Genomic DNA, 13,512 nt, shown 5'->3' with positions numbered 1-13,512 from the left:
GGTAATTATTGGTAGCTTAGAAAACAGAAAGAAACGCGCAAGACTTTATCCGAAATTCTCCTCCGAGTTAACATTGGTGTCGTGACCAGAATAGTGTCGAAATCCTGATTAGTCGAGAGTTTTTCGATAAAGTAAATATTATCTGCGCGCGCTTACGCTAACCCTCCTGTAACCCTCGCATCGTTTGGCTGGCTTTACATTACGCTAATACCAATAACTAAACTTGTAAAATGTCCGTGCAACCGGCGATCTTGGCGTCGAGAAGAACGATTTTGCTAACTATCTTGGGACGATATGAATAATTTAACCAAGATTACCAACCTGAGCGGGACTCGATTGAGGTTGAAACGCGAATAAACATATTTGAACAAATGTGTAAGGATTTGGAAAGCATTCAACAGCAGCTGATATGGTGATAGTGCAATAAGATAGTGCAACCACTGCTGAAGAAATGACTTATAACGCAACACTGCGCGAAGATTTTGAACCGCAACTCATAAGACTGCAAGCTGCTTTGAAGGCAAAATATAGGCAAATTCCTCGTAGCGGTCGCAGCATAGGGCTCGCAGCAACCCGCTGCAAGGCATAAAGCTGCCCACCATAGCATTGCCCGAGTTCGATGGCGATTAGGGTGAATATACCAATTGTGGCTATAGCACCAATTATGGCTATAACGAACTCTATTTTCGCTCTAAAACAGTCTATTTGCATTCTAAAACCACGGAAGGATTTTTCATTTCAATTAGCGGAACTTGAGGCAAGTGTGCCACCTTAAGCATTTCAAGTTATAACTCACTAAAACGTGTTTTTCAAGAGCCGATTTAAATCTCATAACCATTTTACATCTATTTCCTCACTTATAAATGAGTTTCGCTTGAAAAAAGTGCAAATAAAACAGTTTTTGAAGCGTTTTAAAAAGGGTCCAAAAAGACGTTGTTTTTTGGGCTATGGGGCAAGAGTGCCACTCGTATGGGGCAAGACGGCCACCTGGTTAAAATAACCGTATTTCTTAGATAATTGGAAATTATAACGTTTGTACCACTAGTGTTTGTATTCCTACATGTATTTAGTCACCAATGAACCCTTTTTGACCACCAACTGTACCACAATATGGTTTGTTACTGTTCTGTTTTTCTGGCGTGGAATCCGCTCACAATAGCGCACCATTCCGCAGCACGCTACAACAATGTTTACATTTTTGACAGCTCGCGCCTATGAAAGATGGTGGCACACTTGCCCCAAACAGAGATGACACACTTGCCCCAAAAGTTGTAACTTTTTTGAAATTGAATTTTTCAGTGACAAAAAGAAAGTTTTTTTCAACTAACCCCACAAAAAAATTCACGTTTTCTCAGCTATGCGGTGGTGTAAATATTTTCTCGGTTGATTGTTCGCTTGATTTTTGAGAGCTTATTTGATTGGATTCAAAAATTATAATATTCTGCTCAATTTTGAAACTCAACATAAATCAGTTCAAAACAATGGGAAATATCGATTGGTCTATATGAAATTCGGCTCAGTATACCTAGTCATTGGAAAGTAACCAACTGTATACACAATTGATCATTAAACTAAAGTTTTTAAGGAAAAATGCTTGGTGGCACTCTTGCCCCGTATGGCACACTTGCCCCAAATTCCGCTACGTTTGAAAAACTTTTAGAATGCGTTCACGATGTCAAAGCCCGCATGCGTAACAAGGACCAACTTATTCTTCTTTGTGATTTTAATAAAACTTCTCTGCAGTGGATAAATTCTGTTAATTTAACGGCACCTTTCCAGCACTATACACCTCATAATGCGTTGCTATGTCATGCACCTTTTGTCGATTTATTCAACGTTATGGAATTTTGTCAACTAAACAATATTCCAAACCATAATGGTCGCGTGCTTGACCTTATACTACTGTTTTCTCTTAACTTCACGCCGTGTTCCGTTAATAAGGCAGATCTTCCTCTTGTAAAAGTTGATGCCCACCATCCTCCGTTTGTTCTTGAAATTGAATATCTATCCACTGCCAACTTACCTGTTTTTGCGCAAAGTGTTAATCTTAGTCCTATTTATAATTATAAGACGGCTGACTATGCTAGGCTGTATGTAATTTTTTCCTCTATTGATTGGTCATTTTTGTTTGAATGTACGTCCATCAATGAGGCTGTAACACAGTTCAATGCTATCCTTATCACTTCCTTAAACTCCTGTTCTCCTCCCTTCAGACCACCTCCTTCCCCTCCATGGTCCGACCGCCATCTGCGCTCTCTGCTTAGGGATCGAAATCGGGCCACACGTGCTTACAGGGCTTGGCGTTCACCGTACACGCGTAGGTTATTTAAATATGTAGCATCCGCTTACAGATCATATAACAGATATCGCCATAAATTATATGTTTTGCGTCTTCAATCTCGTTTCCGTTCAAATCCTCGAGCGTTTTGGAATTACATAAACTCTATGAGAAACAATAATGGCCTCCCTACTAGTATGTCACTTGGTGATGTGCTTGCTACGCGCCCGAATGACCTTCGTTCGCTTTTTGTTGATCATTTTTCGTGTGTCTATGAAAATGGTTTAAATAACTCTGCAAGCTTTGAGGCCAGTCTTTCATTCAGCCCTCTCAATGTCCTGAATGTTGAATTTGTTTCTGGAAGCACTGCTTCTGTTTTACGTGCGTTAGGTAACCTTAAACCATCCTCAGGGCCGGGTCCTGATGGTATTCCTGCTGCTTTACTCTTTCATTGTTGTGAAGCACTAGCCCTTCCTGTTTCTTTCCTTTTTAATCTTTCTTTGTCTACTGCTACTTTTCCGAATATTTGGAAACAAGCATGGATAAGGCCAGTTTTTAAAAAGGGTGATCGTGGTTGTATCTCTAATTATCGTGGCATATCTATTTTATCTGCGTTCAGCAAAGTCTTAGAATCTGTGATTCGTTTACCTCTTATGGAAATGGTTAAATCGTGGATCATTCCAAATCTACATGGCTTTATGGCTGGCCGCTCCACCACTACTAATCTTATGGAATTTGTTTCCTCAGCGCTCTCAAATTTGGACTCTGGCTTGCAGGATGATGCTGTGTATACCGATTTCAAAGCTGCGATTGATAAAATCCCCCATTCTCTGCTCATTGCTAAATTCAAGAAACTTGGCTTCTCTCCTTTCTTTCTTGAATGGCTACAATCATTTCTATCGAATCGTTTTTGCTGTGTTAAATTGAATGACGGTTTTCTTATAAGTTTCATTGTTCGTCTGGTGTACCCCAGGGTAGTGTCTTGAGTCCTTTACTTTTTTATTTTATTTGTCAATGATGTGGGCTCTGTTCTTCCTTCCGATTCCTTCTTAATGTTTGCTATTGATGATTTAAACATATTTTGTCCTATCACTGACTCTAATTCATGTGTCTCTCTTCAATGTCTGTTAGACTCCGTCTCCTTTTGGTGTTCTGCAAACTTTCTCTCGCTGTGTATCGATAAATGTGCTTGTATATCTTTTTCTCGGAGCCCAAATGTGTTGTCCCATAATTATTCATTGAACTCCGTTGTATTAAATCGTGTTAATGTCATTCGTGATCTTGGGGTTCTCCTTGATGCAAAGCTGTCATTCAATCAACATATTGAGCGCACCATTAACCATGCCAATAGTGTATTAGGAATGATTTGTGCTATGGCAAATGATGTGCGTGACCCTATGTGCCTTAAAGCCCTGTTCTGTAGCTTAGTCCGCCCTATTTTAGAATACGCTAGCGTTGTGTGGTGCCCAGTCAGCTCGGTATGGATTGAAAGGGTTGAAAGCGTTCAACGCAGATTCACCCGTATTGCCATTAGGCGTCTTTTAGGGCAATCGGGTGCTTCTCTTCCCCCTTATGAGGTCCGGTGTCGTATGCTTGGTTTGATGACCCTGCACGATCGTCGCCCTGCTTCTCAAGCTTTGCTTATCAGAGGTTTGCTTCGGAACGAGATTGATTGTCGTTCACTACTTAACAGAATACCGCTGTACCTGCCTGCTCGCTTTCTGCGACGCCGCGATTTCCTTCAAATTCCGTCAAGAAGAACGCTTTATGGCACTAATGATCGGTTTTTTCGATCCCTCCAACGCTTCAACAGTGCCTCTATATGACTCCCTATTTGTTTCCCCATCCTAAATCTTTCATCTTACTTGTGTTGGCTGTGTTACAAATTGCTTGTTGTGTAGTATATGTTTGTCTAGCTAGATTTAAGTATTTGTTTGTTATCATTAATTTTAAGTTTTAGTCCGTAAGTTACCCTATATTTAGCCCTCTGAGGCAGATATTTGTATCTAAATAAATAAATAAATAAATAAATACCAACTGAAATCGTTTTAGTGGACCCACAATTTTACAAATCATCTCCAATCGACATCATTCTTGGCGCTCGTCATTACGCTTTATTCTTTGTGAACGTAAATCACCACAAACTTGCTCCGAACCTTCCGACAATGTTGAATAGCGTATTTGGTTGGGTTATAATTGGGCCCACCACTCCTCAAGATTCTGCACCGCCGAGCGATTGCAACACTGCATCCACAATCATATGCAAGGCATCTCTGGAGGATTCTATGGAACGCTTTTGGAAGCTAGAGGAGCTAAGTATGAAAGAAGCGTACTCTCCAGATGAGCGGCGATGCGAATCCTTTTATAAAGAAACCACCCAAAGAGACGATTCGGGTCGGCACATTGTGCGTCTACCCAGACAGCCTGATTTCAACGAAAAGCTTGGCCTGTCTAAAGCAACTGCACTTCGCCGTTTTGAGTTGCTGGAAAGGAGGTTGGAACGGAATCCACAGCTCAAATCCGACTACCACAAGTTCATGAAAGTGTATTTGGAGCTTGGCCACATGTCTCAGATAAGAAATGATTCTGACGACGAAAATGCTTACTTCCTGCCGCATCATCCGGTTTTTAAGGCATCCAGTTCCACCACAAAAGTGAGGGTAGTATTCGACGGCTCGGCAAAGACAAGCTCAGGCTATTCCTTAAACGATATACTTTGTGTTGGCCCTATTGTGCAAGATGACCTGCTGGACATAATTCTGCGATTCCGTACATACAAGGTTGCCTTGGTCGGTGACAGCAAATAGCAAAAATGTACCGGCAAGTTGCGCTACACCCAGATGATCGCCGATTAGTTCGAGTACTGTTTCGCTTCACGCCACACACACCTGTACACATATACGAACTGAACACAGTTACGTACGGACTTTCTCCATCCTCGTTCCTTGCTACTAGGACACTACTTCAGCTAGCAGAAGATGAAGGTGCCAATTATCCTGTTGCTTCCAGAGCTCTACAGCACAATTTTTATGTAGATGATTTTATCAGTGGTGCCAACACCATGGAAGAGACTATTGCTCTGCGGCGAGAGTTGTCCGAGTTGCTTGCCAAGGGAGGATTTGAATTGCGCAAGTGGACGTCTAACTTGCTTGGTGTGCTTTCCGGTCTGAGTGCTGATTGGCACGCAATCATCACTACATTTCGTACCCAATGAAACGGTCAAGGCGCTTGGCATCTCGTGGAAGCCCGAAACCGATGATCTTCGATTCGAATGTCGGCATCGATGACACCTCTTCAACTATGCGATCGATCTTATCCAACTTTCCAAAAATGTACGACCCACTCGGACTGATCGCACCGATACTTGTTCGAGCAAAAATGTTGATGCAGGAGCTATGATTGCTGAAATCCGGCTGGGACGAACCTGTACCGCAACAAATCTACAAAAAATGGAAAGCAATTCAAGGTGATTGGCAAGCTTTAGCTGAATATAAAACGAATCGCTATGTACTTTTACCACATTCAAAGGTAGAATTTTACACTTTCACCGATGCCTCCGAAGCTGCCTACGGAGCATGCACATACGTACGCTGTGAGACCGCGAAGGGAGAAGTGCAAATCAGCCTGCTAGCGTCGAAGTCTCGCGTTGCACCTTTGAAGCGCGTCACACTGCCGAGACTGGAACTTAGTGCAGCTGTCCTGGGAGCGCACCTTCACCATCGCGTCAAGAATGCAATGCAGATTGCTTCTGCCGAATCCATCTTCTGGTCCGGTTCAACTGTAACCCTGAAATGGATTGCTTCACCACCCAACACTTGGAAGACGTTTGTAGTGAATCGAGTTGGGGAAGTGCAACAGTTTTCGCATCCACGGCAATGGTGGCACGTTCCGGCTACCTGTAAACCTGCTGATCTGGTCTCCCAAGGCATATCCGCAACACACTTCAAGCAAAGCACGCTTTGGAAACCCGGCCCAGACTGGCTAGCGCATCATTCATCATAGTTCTATGTAAACTAGCACACCAAGATGCCGTCTCTGTGGGAATTAAGCAACTGATAAAAGGGGAAGCCTTGCCAAACCCATCGGCCTTACGAAAATCGACCCCTTTCATGGACAAGGAAGGCATAATTCGAGTGGGAGGTCGTTTATACCTGTCTCAGCTACCATATCAAGCTAAGCATCCTGCGGTAATACCCAAATACCACACTTTTACCCTGCTATTTTTAGCAGAGCACTTCCACAAGGAACGAAAACATGCCAGCGGAAGGCTACTACTATCATCCCGCATCACACCTAGCCAGCCTTTTTCCATCACTGGGGTGGACTACGGAGGCCCGTTCTATTTTAAGCCTGCGCATCGCAAGACCGCAGCCGCCAAGAGCTATCTTTGTGTATTCGTGTGCTTCTCCACGAAAGCGGTTCACCTGGAACTGATAGGAGATTTGACAACCGCAGGATTTTTGGCAGCCCTAAGACGCTTCACGTCACGGCGTGGATTACCAGCGCACATCCATTCCGACAATGGAAAAAACTTTGAAGGAGCGAAACGCGAGCTAAGGGAACTTTTTAAATTTATTTGAGGATGAGCAACACCGCAACACTATTGCTGCCGATTGTGCCGATAAGGGGATAAACTGGCATTTTACCTCTCCAAAAGCTCCACACTTCGGCGGATTGTGGGAATCCGCAGTTAAGACTGCAAAGAAACATCTCTACCGACATCTAGGCAACACCCGGTTGTCATATGAAGGATACTGTACCATATTTCAGCAGATAGAAGCTGCAATGAATTCTCGGCCGTTATTACCATTATCCGACGATCCGAATGAGTTAGCCGCCCTCACGTCAACACACTTCTTAATCGGAACATCGATGTATGCCGTTCCGGAACCGGACTACACACAGTTGAAAGCATGCACATTAGACGATCTACAAAAATGGCAATTATTAGTGCAAAGGTTTTGGAAACATTGGGCAACAGAATAGCTACAAGAGTTGCAAAAAAGATACACGTGGTCTGGTCGTACAACAACAACAACATACTCGTAGGTCGTATGGTAATTTGAATGGACGAATCTTTACGAACAACGCGTTGGCCTCTAGCGCGTATTACAGAAATTCATCCCGAAGAGGACTACATCGTACGCGTGGTAACACTAAAAACAGCGAAGGGAACATTTACGCGTCCAATTACGAAGGTTTGCATCTTACCTCTTAGCACCGTTAATGAAGGCAATGCGTAGAATTGTTTATTGACATCCGTCAAGGTGGGGGAGGATGTTGGAGCAACTGCTGGAGTCGAGCAGTTCGAAGCGGAGCGGAAAAAATCCGATCATTTTTTTAACTTGTTTACGCTGACATTACTAGCGGTTTAGATTTAATAAATAGATGACGAAAACGGCTTTTACATCCTCTTCTTCTCTGGCAAATCGTAGTTACAAGATTGGTAATTATTGGTAGCTTAGAAAACAGAAAGAAACGCGCAAGACTTTATCCGAAATTCTCCTCCGAGTTAACAACAGTATTAAACAGATAATTAGTAAATATAACAATATTTTCTACTTGCCTGGGGATCATTTAACCTATACCCAAGCAGCAATGCATGAAATAGAAACAAGTTCTAATATTCCTGTGGTGAGTAGCTTGCTGTAACATGCACGAACTGGCTTCACTCCGTTCTGTATGTGTTCTGACTATCTGTCATCGTTATCAGATTATACCGCGTTCTAGCAAGGAGCGGAATCAAGCCGAGATCTTACAACACTTACCACATCTCCCTTTTTCCGAATAATGAACGATACATACAATTCTCCAAATTATTTATTTACTATTTGATTTCATCTCAATAACTTTTGCAATCTGTTTGTCCCATGGGTGTACTCAGTTTGTTGCCTGGCATTGTACTCCTCAATATGACTCTATCTCCTACTATTATATCAGACGGTTTAGCTTTGCGTCGTTGATCTTCTGTCACTATCCCTTTTCCTTCCTACATGTATCTCTCTCCCTGTAATCAGTGATTGGTAATGCAGATCCGGTGCTAACGTCTCCCAATGATGGTATTTTTGTCCGGATATTTCGGTTGAACATCAACTCACTCGGTGTTTTCCCTGAGGTGCTTTGTGGGGTGGCGTAGTACATGGAGAGATACGCCTCCAAATCTTTTTCCCAATCCCTGTTCTGGGCCTGAATTATCTTCAGCCTTTTTAGCAAAGACCTGTTCTGGCGTTCAACCAGACCATTTTCTTGCGGCCAATATGGGGTTGTCTTGTTAAGCAATATTCCTCGCTGTTTGCAATAGTTGTCAAAATAATTGCTCACAAATTGCCTTCCATTGTCGAGTGTTATGGTTCTCGGATAGCCAAGTCGCACAAATATTCGTTCAAGTCGTTCAGATGTTTGGATCGCTGTAATTTTCTTAACAATTTCGACCTCTTTGTACCGACTGAAGTAATCAATGATAACTAGTAGATAATCGCCAGTTGGTAGTGGGCCCAATAAATCGATTGCTACATCTACCCAAGACTTATGTGGTAGTGGCCTTTGCTTCATGGGCTCCGGTTTATTTGGTTGGCTGACCAATTGGCAGCCTGAGAAGCTGCTAACCAGTCGAGCAATAGCTTCATCCATTCCTGGCCACCAGCAAGTACATCATAGCCGTTGTTGCATTTTTTTTGTTGCAGTTCTTGCATTCTTTGCCGGATGGCTTTCGGTATTAATAGTTTTCTACCGCGGACTACTAGCGGGGCGAGTACCGGCTTCGAACGACGAAATCCGTTCGACGCTCATGAGAGAATGAGAATCATGAGATACAACTGTCAAGCATTTAAAGACGTTTATATCTACGATTTAAGGATAGTTTTGAATTTTGAATTTTTTTGCCGTTGGTATTGGATTTCATTCGATACATCATTATTGGATGGTTTGTTATCAATTATAAGGCAGCTTTACTCACTTTCTTGAAAAAAAAAAAAAACAAAAAAATATCTCTATACATATATATATATACATATATATATATATATATATATATATATATATATATATATATATATATATATATATATATATATATATATATATATATATATATATATATATATATATATATATATATATATATATATATATATATATATATATATATATATATATTGTATTTATAGAACTATATTCTTATAGATATTTGTATGTATAGTTATATTCCGATAAATTTTATGTTTTTTATATACATTTTCAAAACTGATGAAAATTTATTTCATTGGAAATTGATCACAAAACATTTTTAAAATGTTACATACCTCTAAGTTCAATTCACTTCAATCATTTAAAGCAAAATTTAAAGCAAAACGTTACATTGAAAACAACATTCGTTCCAAATCCGCAGCGCAAAACCTCGCGGATATCTCCCCATACAAACGGGAACGTTCGACCCCGGCAGGTAGAACTCATTCTTTCGCGCGCTTCTTACAGTCTCTCAATGGTACGTTATTTTAAAACTGAGCGCCAAGTGAGCGCCTTCTGACAACCGCGGCGAACGGATCTCGTCGTTCGAAGCCCATAGTCGCCCCGTAGGTCTCCAACTGTTCCGAGTTCCAATCGAAATGCTTGGTAAAGTTTCAGTAGTTCATCCGTATAATTCCACGTATTTTTTTCCAATCACTCCTTAAGAGCCTGCATTTCGGCATCATTCGAAGAAGCAATCTCTACCTCTTGAAAATCGATTGCAGCATTTTCCATCACGCTGCGGATATATACTGTATAATCTGGGTCAAATTCTATTACTTCGGTAGGACTTGACAAGAGGATCCGCTATATTCGTTTTTCCTTTGCGATAAATTACATCATAGCTGAAAGCCTGCAGCCTAAAGACCCAACGCTCAATCTGCAAACAAGGAGAAGATGTGGGGCTAAAGATAGCCTCTAGAAGTTTATGGTCCGTTTCCAGCTCGAATCGTATTCCGAATAGATAGATTTGGAACCGTTCCACGGCTCATACTAACCTCCTTTTCTGTTTGTGCATACCGTTGCTCGTTAGGCTCTTGCTAGCATAAGCTATCACTTTAGGCTGCTCGTTCTGGAAATGAAGGAGGACGGCTCCTAACCCTACTGGGGACGCATCTGCCACTACTCGGGTTTTAGATGAGGATCAAAATGGGCTAATCTTTCGACGTTAGAAACTAACCGGATCAGTTCGTTAAATGCTTTGTTCTGGTCTCGCTCTCAAACGAATTTGGCGTTGTTCTTTGTTAATTCGCGTAGTGGGAATGAAAATGTAGCTAAGTTTGGAATGAACGTTCCCACGTAAGTAATTAATCCCAGAAAACTCCGAACCTCTTCACAATTTTTGGGTGGCCGAAAGCTTCTTATTGCTTCAATTTTGTTTAATGCAGGGAGAATTCGGTTCTGGTTAAAGCGTTGGCCAACGAATTCGATTTCTGTGAGTTTGAAAACATACTTGGATTGATTAAGTAAAATGCCATATTCCTCAATCTTTTCCATCACTTTCTCTAGCGCTAAATCGTGTTCGGTCTCAGTTTTTCTCGTAACTATGATATCGTAGATAAAATTGACGGTGTTTGGACAGTCGGCCAAAACTTGTTCCAATATTTTTTGAAATTTCTCTGGAGCGCACGAAATCCCAAACATCATTCGTTTATAACGATGAAGGCCACGGTGGGTAATAAGAGTTGAGAGGTTTACTTTCTTCATCGAGCAGTAGTAGACGAAAAGCATCCTTTATGCCAAGGCGAGAAAAGTATTTAGCCCCATTCATTCTCCTACTTCTATGGTTGGTAGTGGATGCGTTTCTCGCAAAATTGCTTTATTAACTTGCCGCATGTCTATGAAAAGCCGAATACTTCCACAATATTTTACAACTATCACCATGGGTGAAACCCAGCTGCTCGGTTCCGATACTTTCTCTATTATGTCTGTTGAGACACAGGCACGGAAGCCCTGTCATTTAATCGTGTTTATCGAAACACGAAGATTGCTTCGTTGAGCTTTCGGCTAACTACCTCAAAAGCTTTCGGCTCGGGCGATTAGTTTATAAGTATAAGTGTAGTTCTTCAAATAAACTCTCTTCTAATTTTGCAACTGAACAAGCCACAACCGCCGGTAAATATCGAGCGCTAGAAAAGTTACACCGAAACACGAAAGAAAAGATTATCCGAATCGAAATCGTAAGATCGAACAGGGACGGATGGTGTTTCCCATTACATCCTGCCTTGCCGCATATAATGTCCTGGGGGCATGGGCCAAAGTGCTTTTTCAAACAGCTGCGGCACAGGTGCTGTCTCTTGACGTAATTCAGACGGTCCATCTGATTCATCCTCCAATAGGCAGCACATGAAAGCAGGTTCGAACAGTCTCCGTTGCAAAGGTATGTAGTACCTTCGTTAACCATCGACTCACCCACAGAGAGTGTATTAACGTGGCATCGCACTTGTGGTTCATATTTCAACGGTTTCACGTACAGAACCGATTCCTTTCCGAACTCGTGCAGGGTTACAGCTTTTAAGGTTCGACAATGCATTCCCCATAGCAACATCACTGTCAGGGGCAAACGGTCCACAAGCTCCTGTAATATTGGGCCATCATAACTAGTTTTGACCCCACTCGTCCTCACTGTGGCGCAAATCTCTTCAACTGAAAGAGAGAAATCGATTAGATTTTCAAGGCGTTCATTTTTAGGGACGGGTTGGCGTCGTATTTGTTCGAGGAGCGTAGTCACTACTGTCATCGGACGCCCGAATGTGTTCCGTAGTGTTTCCATGATCTCCGAAAGGTGCTCTCCCCTTCTCAATCTACTTTGCACCGCTTTCAGCGCCTTTCCCTTCAGTGCTTGGCGCAGACGTGCTACATTTTCTCCGTCAGAATAGCCGCATAGTTTTGTAGTTTCCTCGAAACATGCTTCAAATTGGAACCAATCTTCGGGGTTTCCGTCAAACTCTGGTAGATGCGCGCTTACGGCTTGTTGCGCTGATTTCTGGCTGCGGCTTAGGTCGTGTGTCTGTTGATCTTCGTAAATAGTAGAACTAGGATGATACAGACTGGCACGGCGTCGCCCTCCATCCGGTTCGTCGCTAAGTCGTTCTAACACCGCTTCCATCAGTCTCTCAAGGCGCTGCTATCCCACTTCCCACTTGAAGCGTCTGTTGAGTTCCCTCAGGGTGTCTTCAGTTACGGGATGGTCGGTCGGTAAATCAGCTGTTCTCGAAGAGGTACACGGATTCTCCAAATTAATACTGACCGGACGAGCATGATGGATTGGCATAAGTGGGCGAAATACCGTGCCCGTCTCCAACGACACGACACTGGATGCTACTTGTCTCAGGGGTATTTGAGCACTTGGGCCGACTTCTCCTGCAGTAATTTGCTGACTTCCCATTGACACAGGTGGTGCTGCACTTTGGTGACGTACACCGGCGGTGGCCGCAGCTCGCAAGATCTGTTGAGATGCTGCAACTTGCTCTAACTGACCTCCCGTTGGCGAGCAAGGAGCTGCGCTTTGGTGGGGTACACCGGCAGAAAGCGCTGCTCGCAAGGTCAGTTGAGATGACTGACCATCATCTCTCGCTGTGGGGGGTTGGTTCTCCGTTATATTATGCTCTAACGGATTGGCATAGTGTTGCGATGGTGGTCTCATGGTAGGCGCTTGGGTTAGATGTAAGAGGGTCTCTTGGGGCAGATCCCGGCGCGGAGCTGGTGATCCTGGTGTGCACATGTCACAGAACCAATGTAGGTCATACACTGAGTCATCCACGTTAGTGCACTGTTGATGAAATGTTCGAGTGCAACGGCTGCACACCACACTGTAGGTTAAATCCGCTCCATTGCAAACTGCACACACGGGGTCAGCCATTCTGTTAACACAGCAGGTCGTTCACCTTTTCGTATCACGCCGAGCACTTTCCTCAAGCGCAAACTTTTGACGCACTTTCGCGAACTTCCAATTAAAATTCGATTTTTTTTTGTAAAATGTTGCTTCCCGCAACTGAAATAGTGCTCTTTCGAATGTTTTGATTTATGTTGCAATGCGCTATGCGCGGTTTCTTATAACGTCTTAAAAATCCGTACTGGTTCGAAAGAAACTTATGTTCTCCGCGGCCATCCCTTTTATACAGTATCGGACAGAAAGATAGGGTGGTTTTTTAACGCACCGTGCACCCGTTGGGCCAAGTTTATGTGTGGTTTGTATGTGCTTGTGTTTGTGTGTGTGTGTGTATGTG

Source organism: Anopheles coluzzii, chromosome 2 (genome assembly GCF_943734685.1).
Source record: "Anopheles coluzzii chromosome 2, AcolN3, whole genome shotgun sequence".
Taxonomy (NCBI): Eukaryota; Metazoa; Arthropoda; class Insecta; order Diptera; family Culicidae; genus Anopheles; species Anopheles coluzzii.
This window is presented reverse-complemented; position numbering follows the sequence as displayed.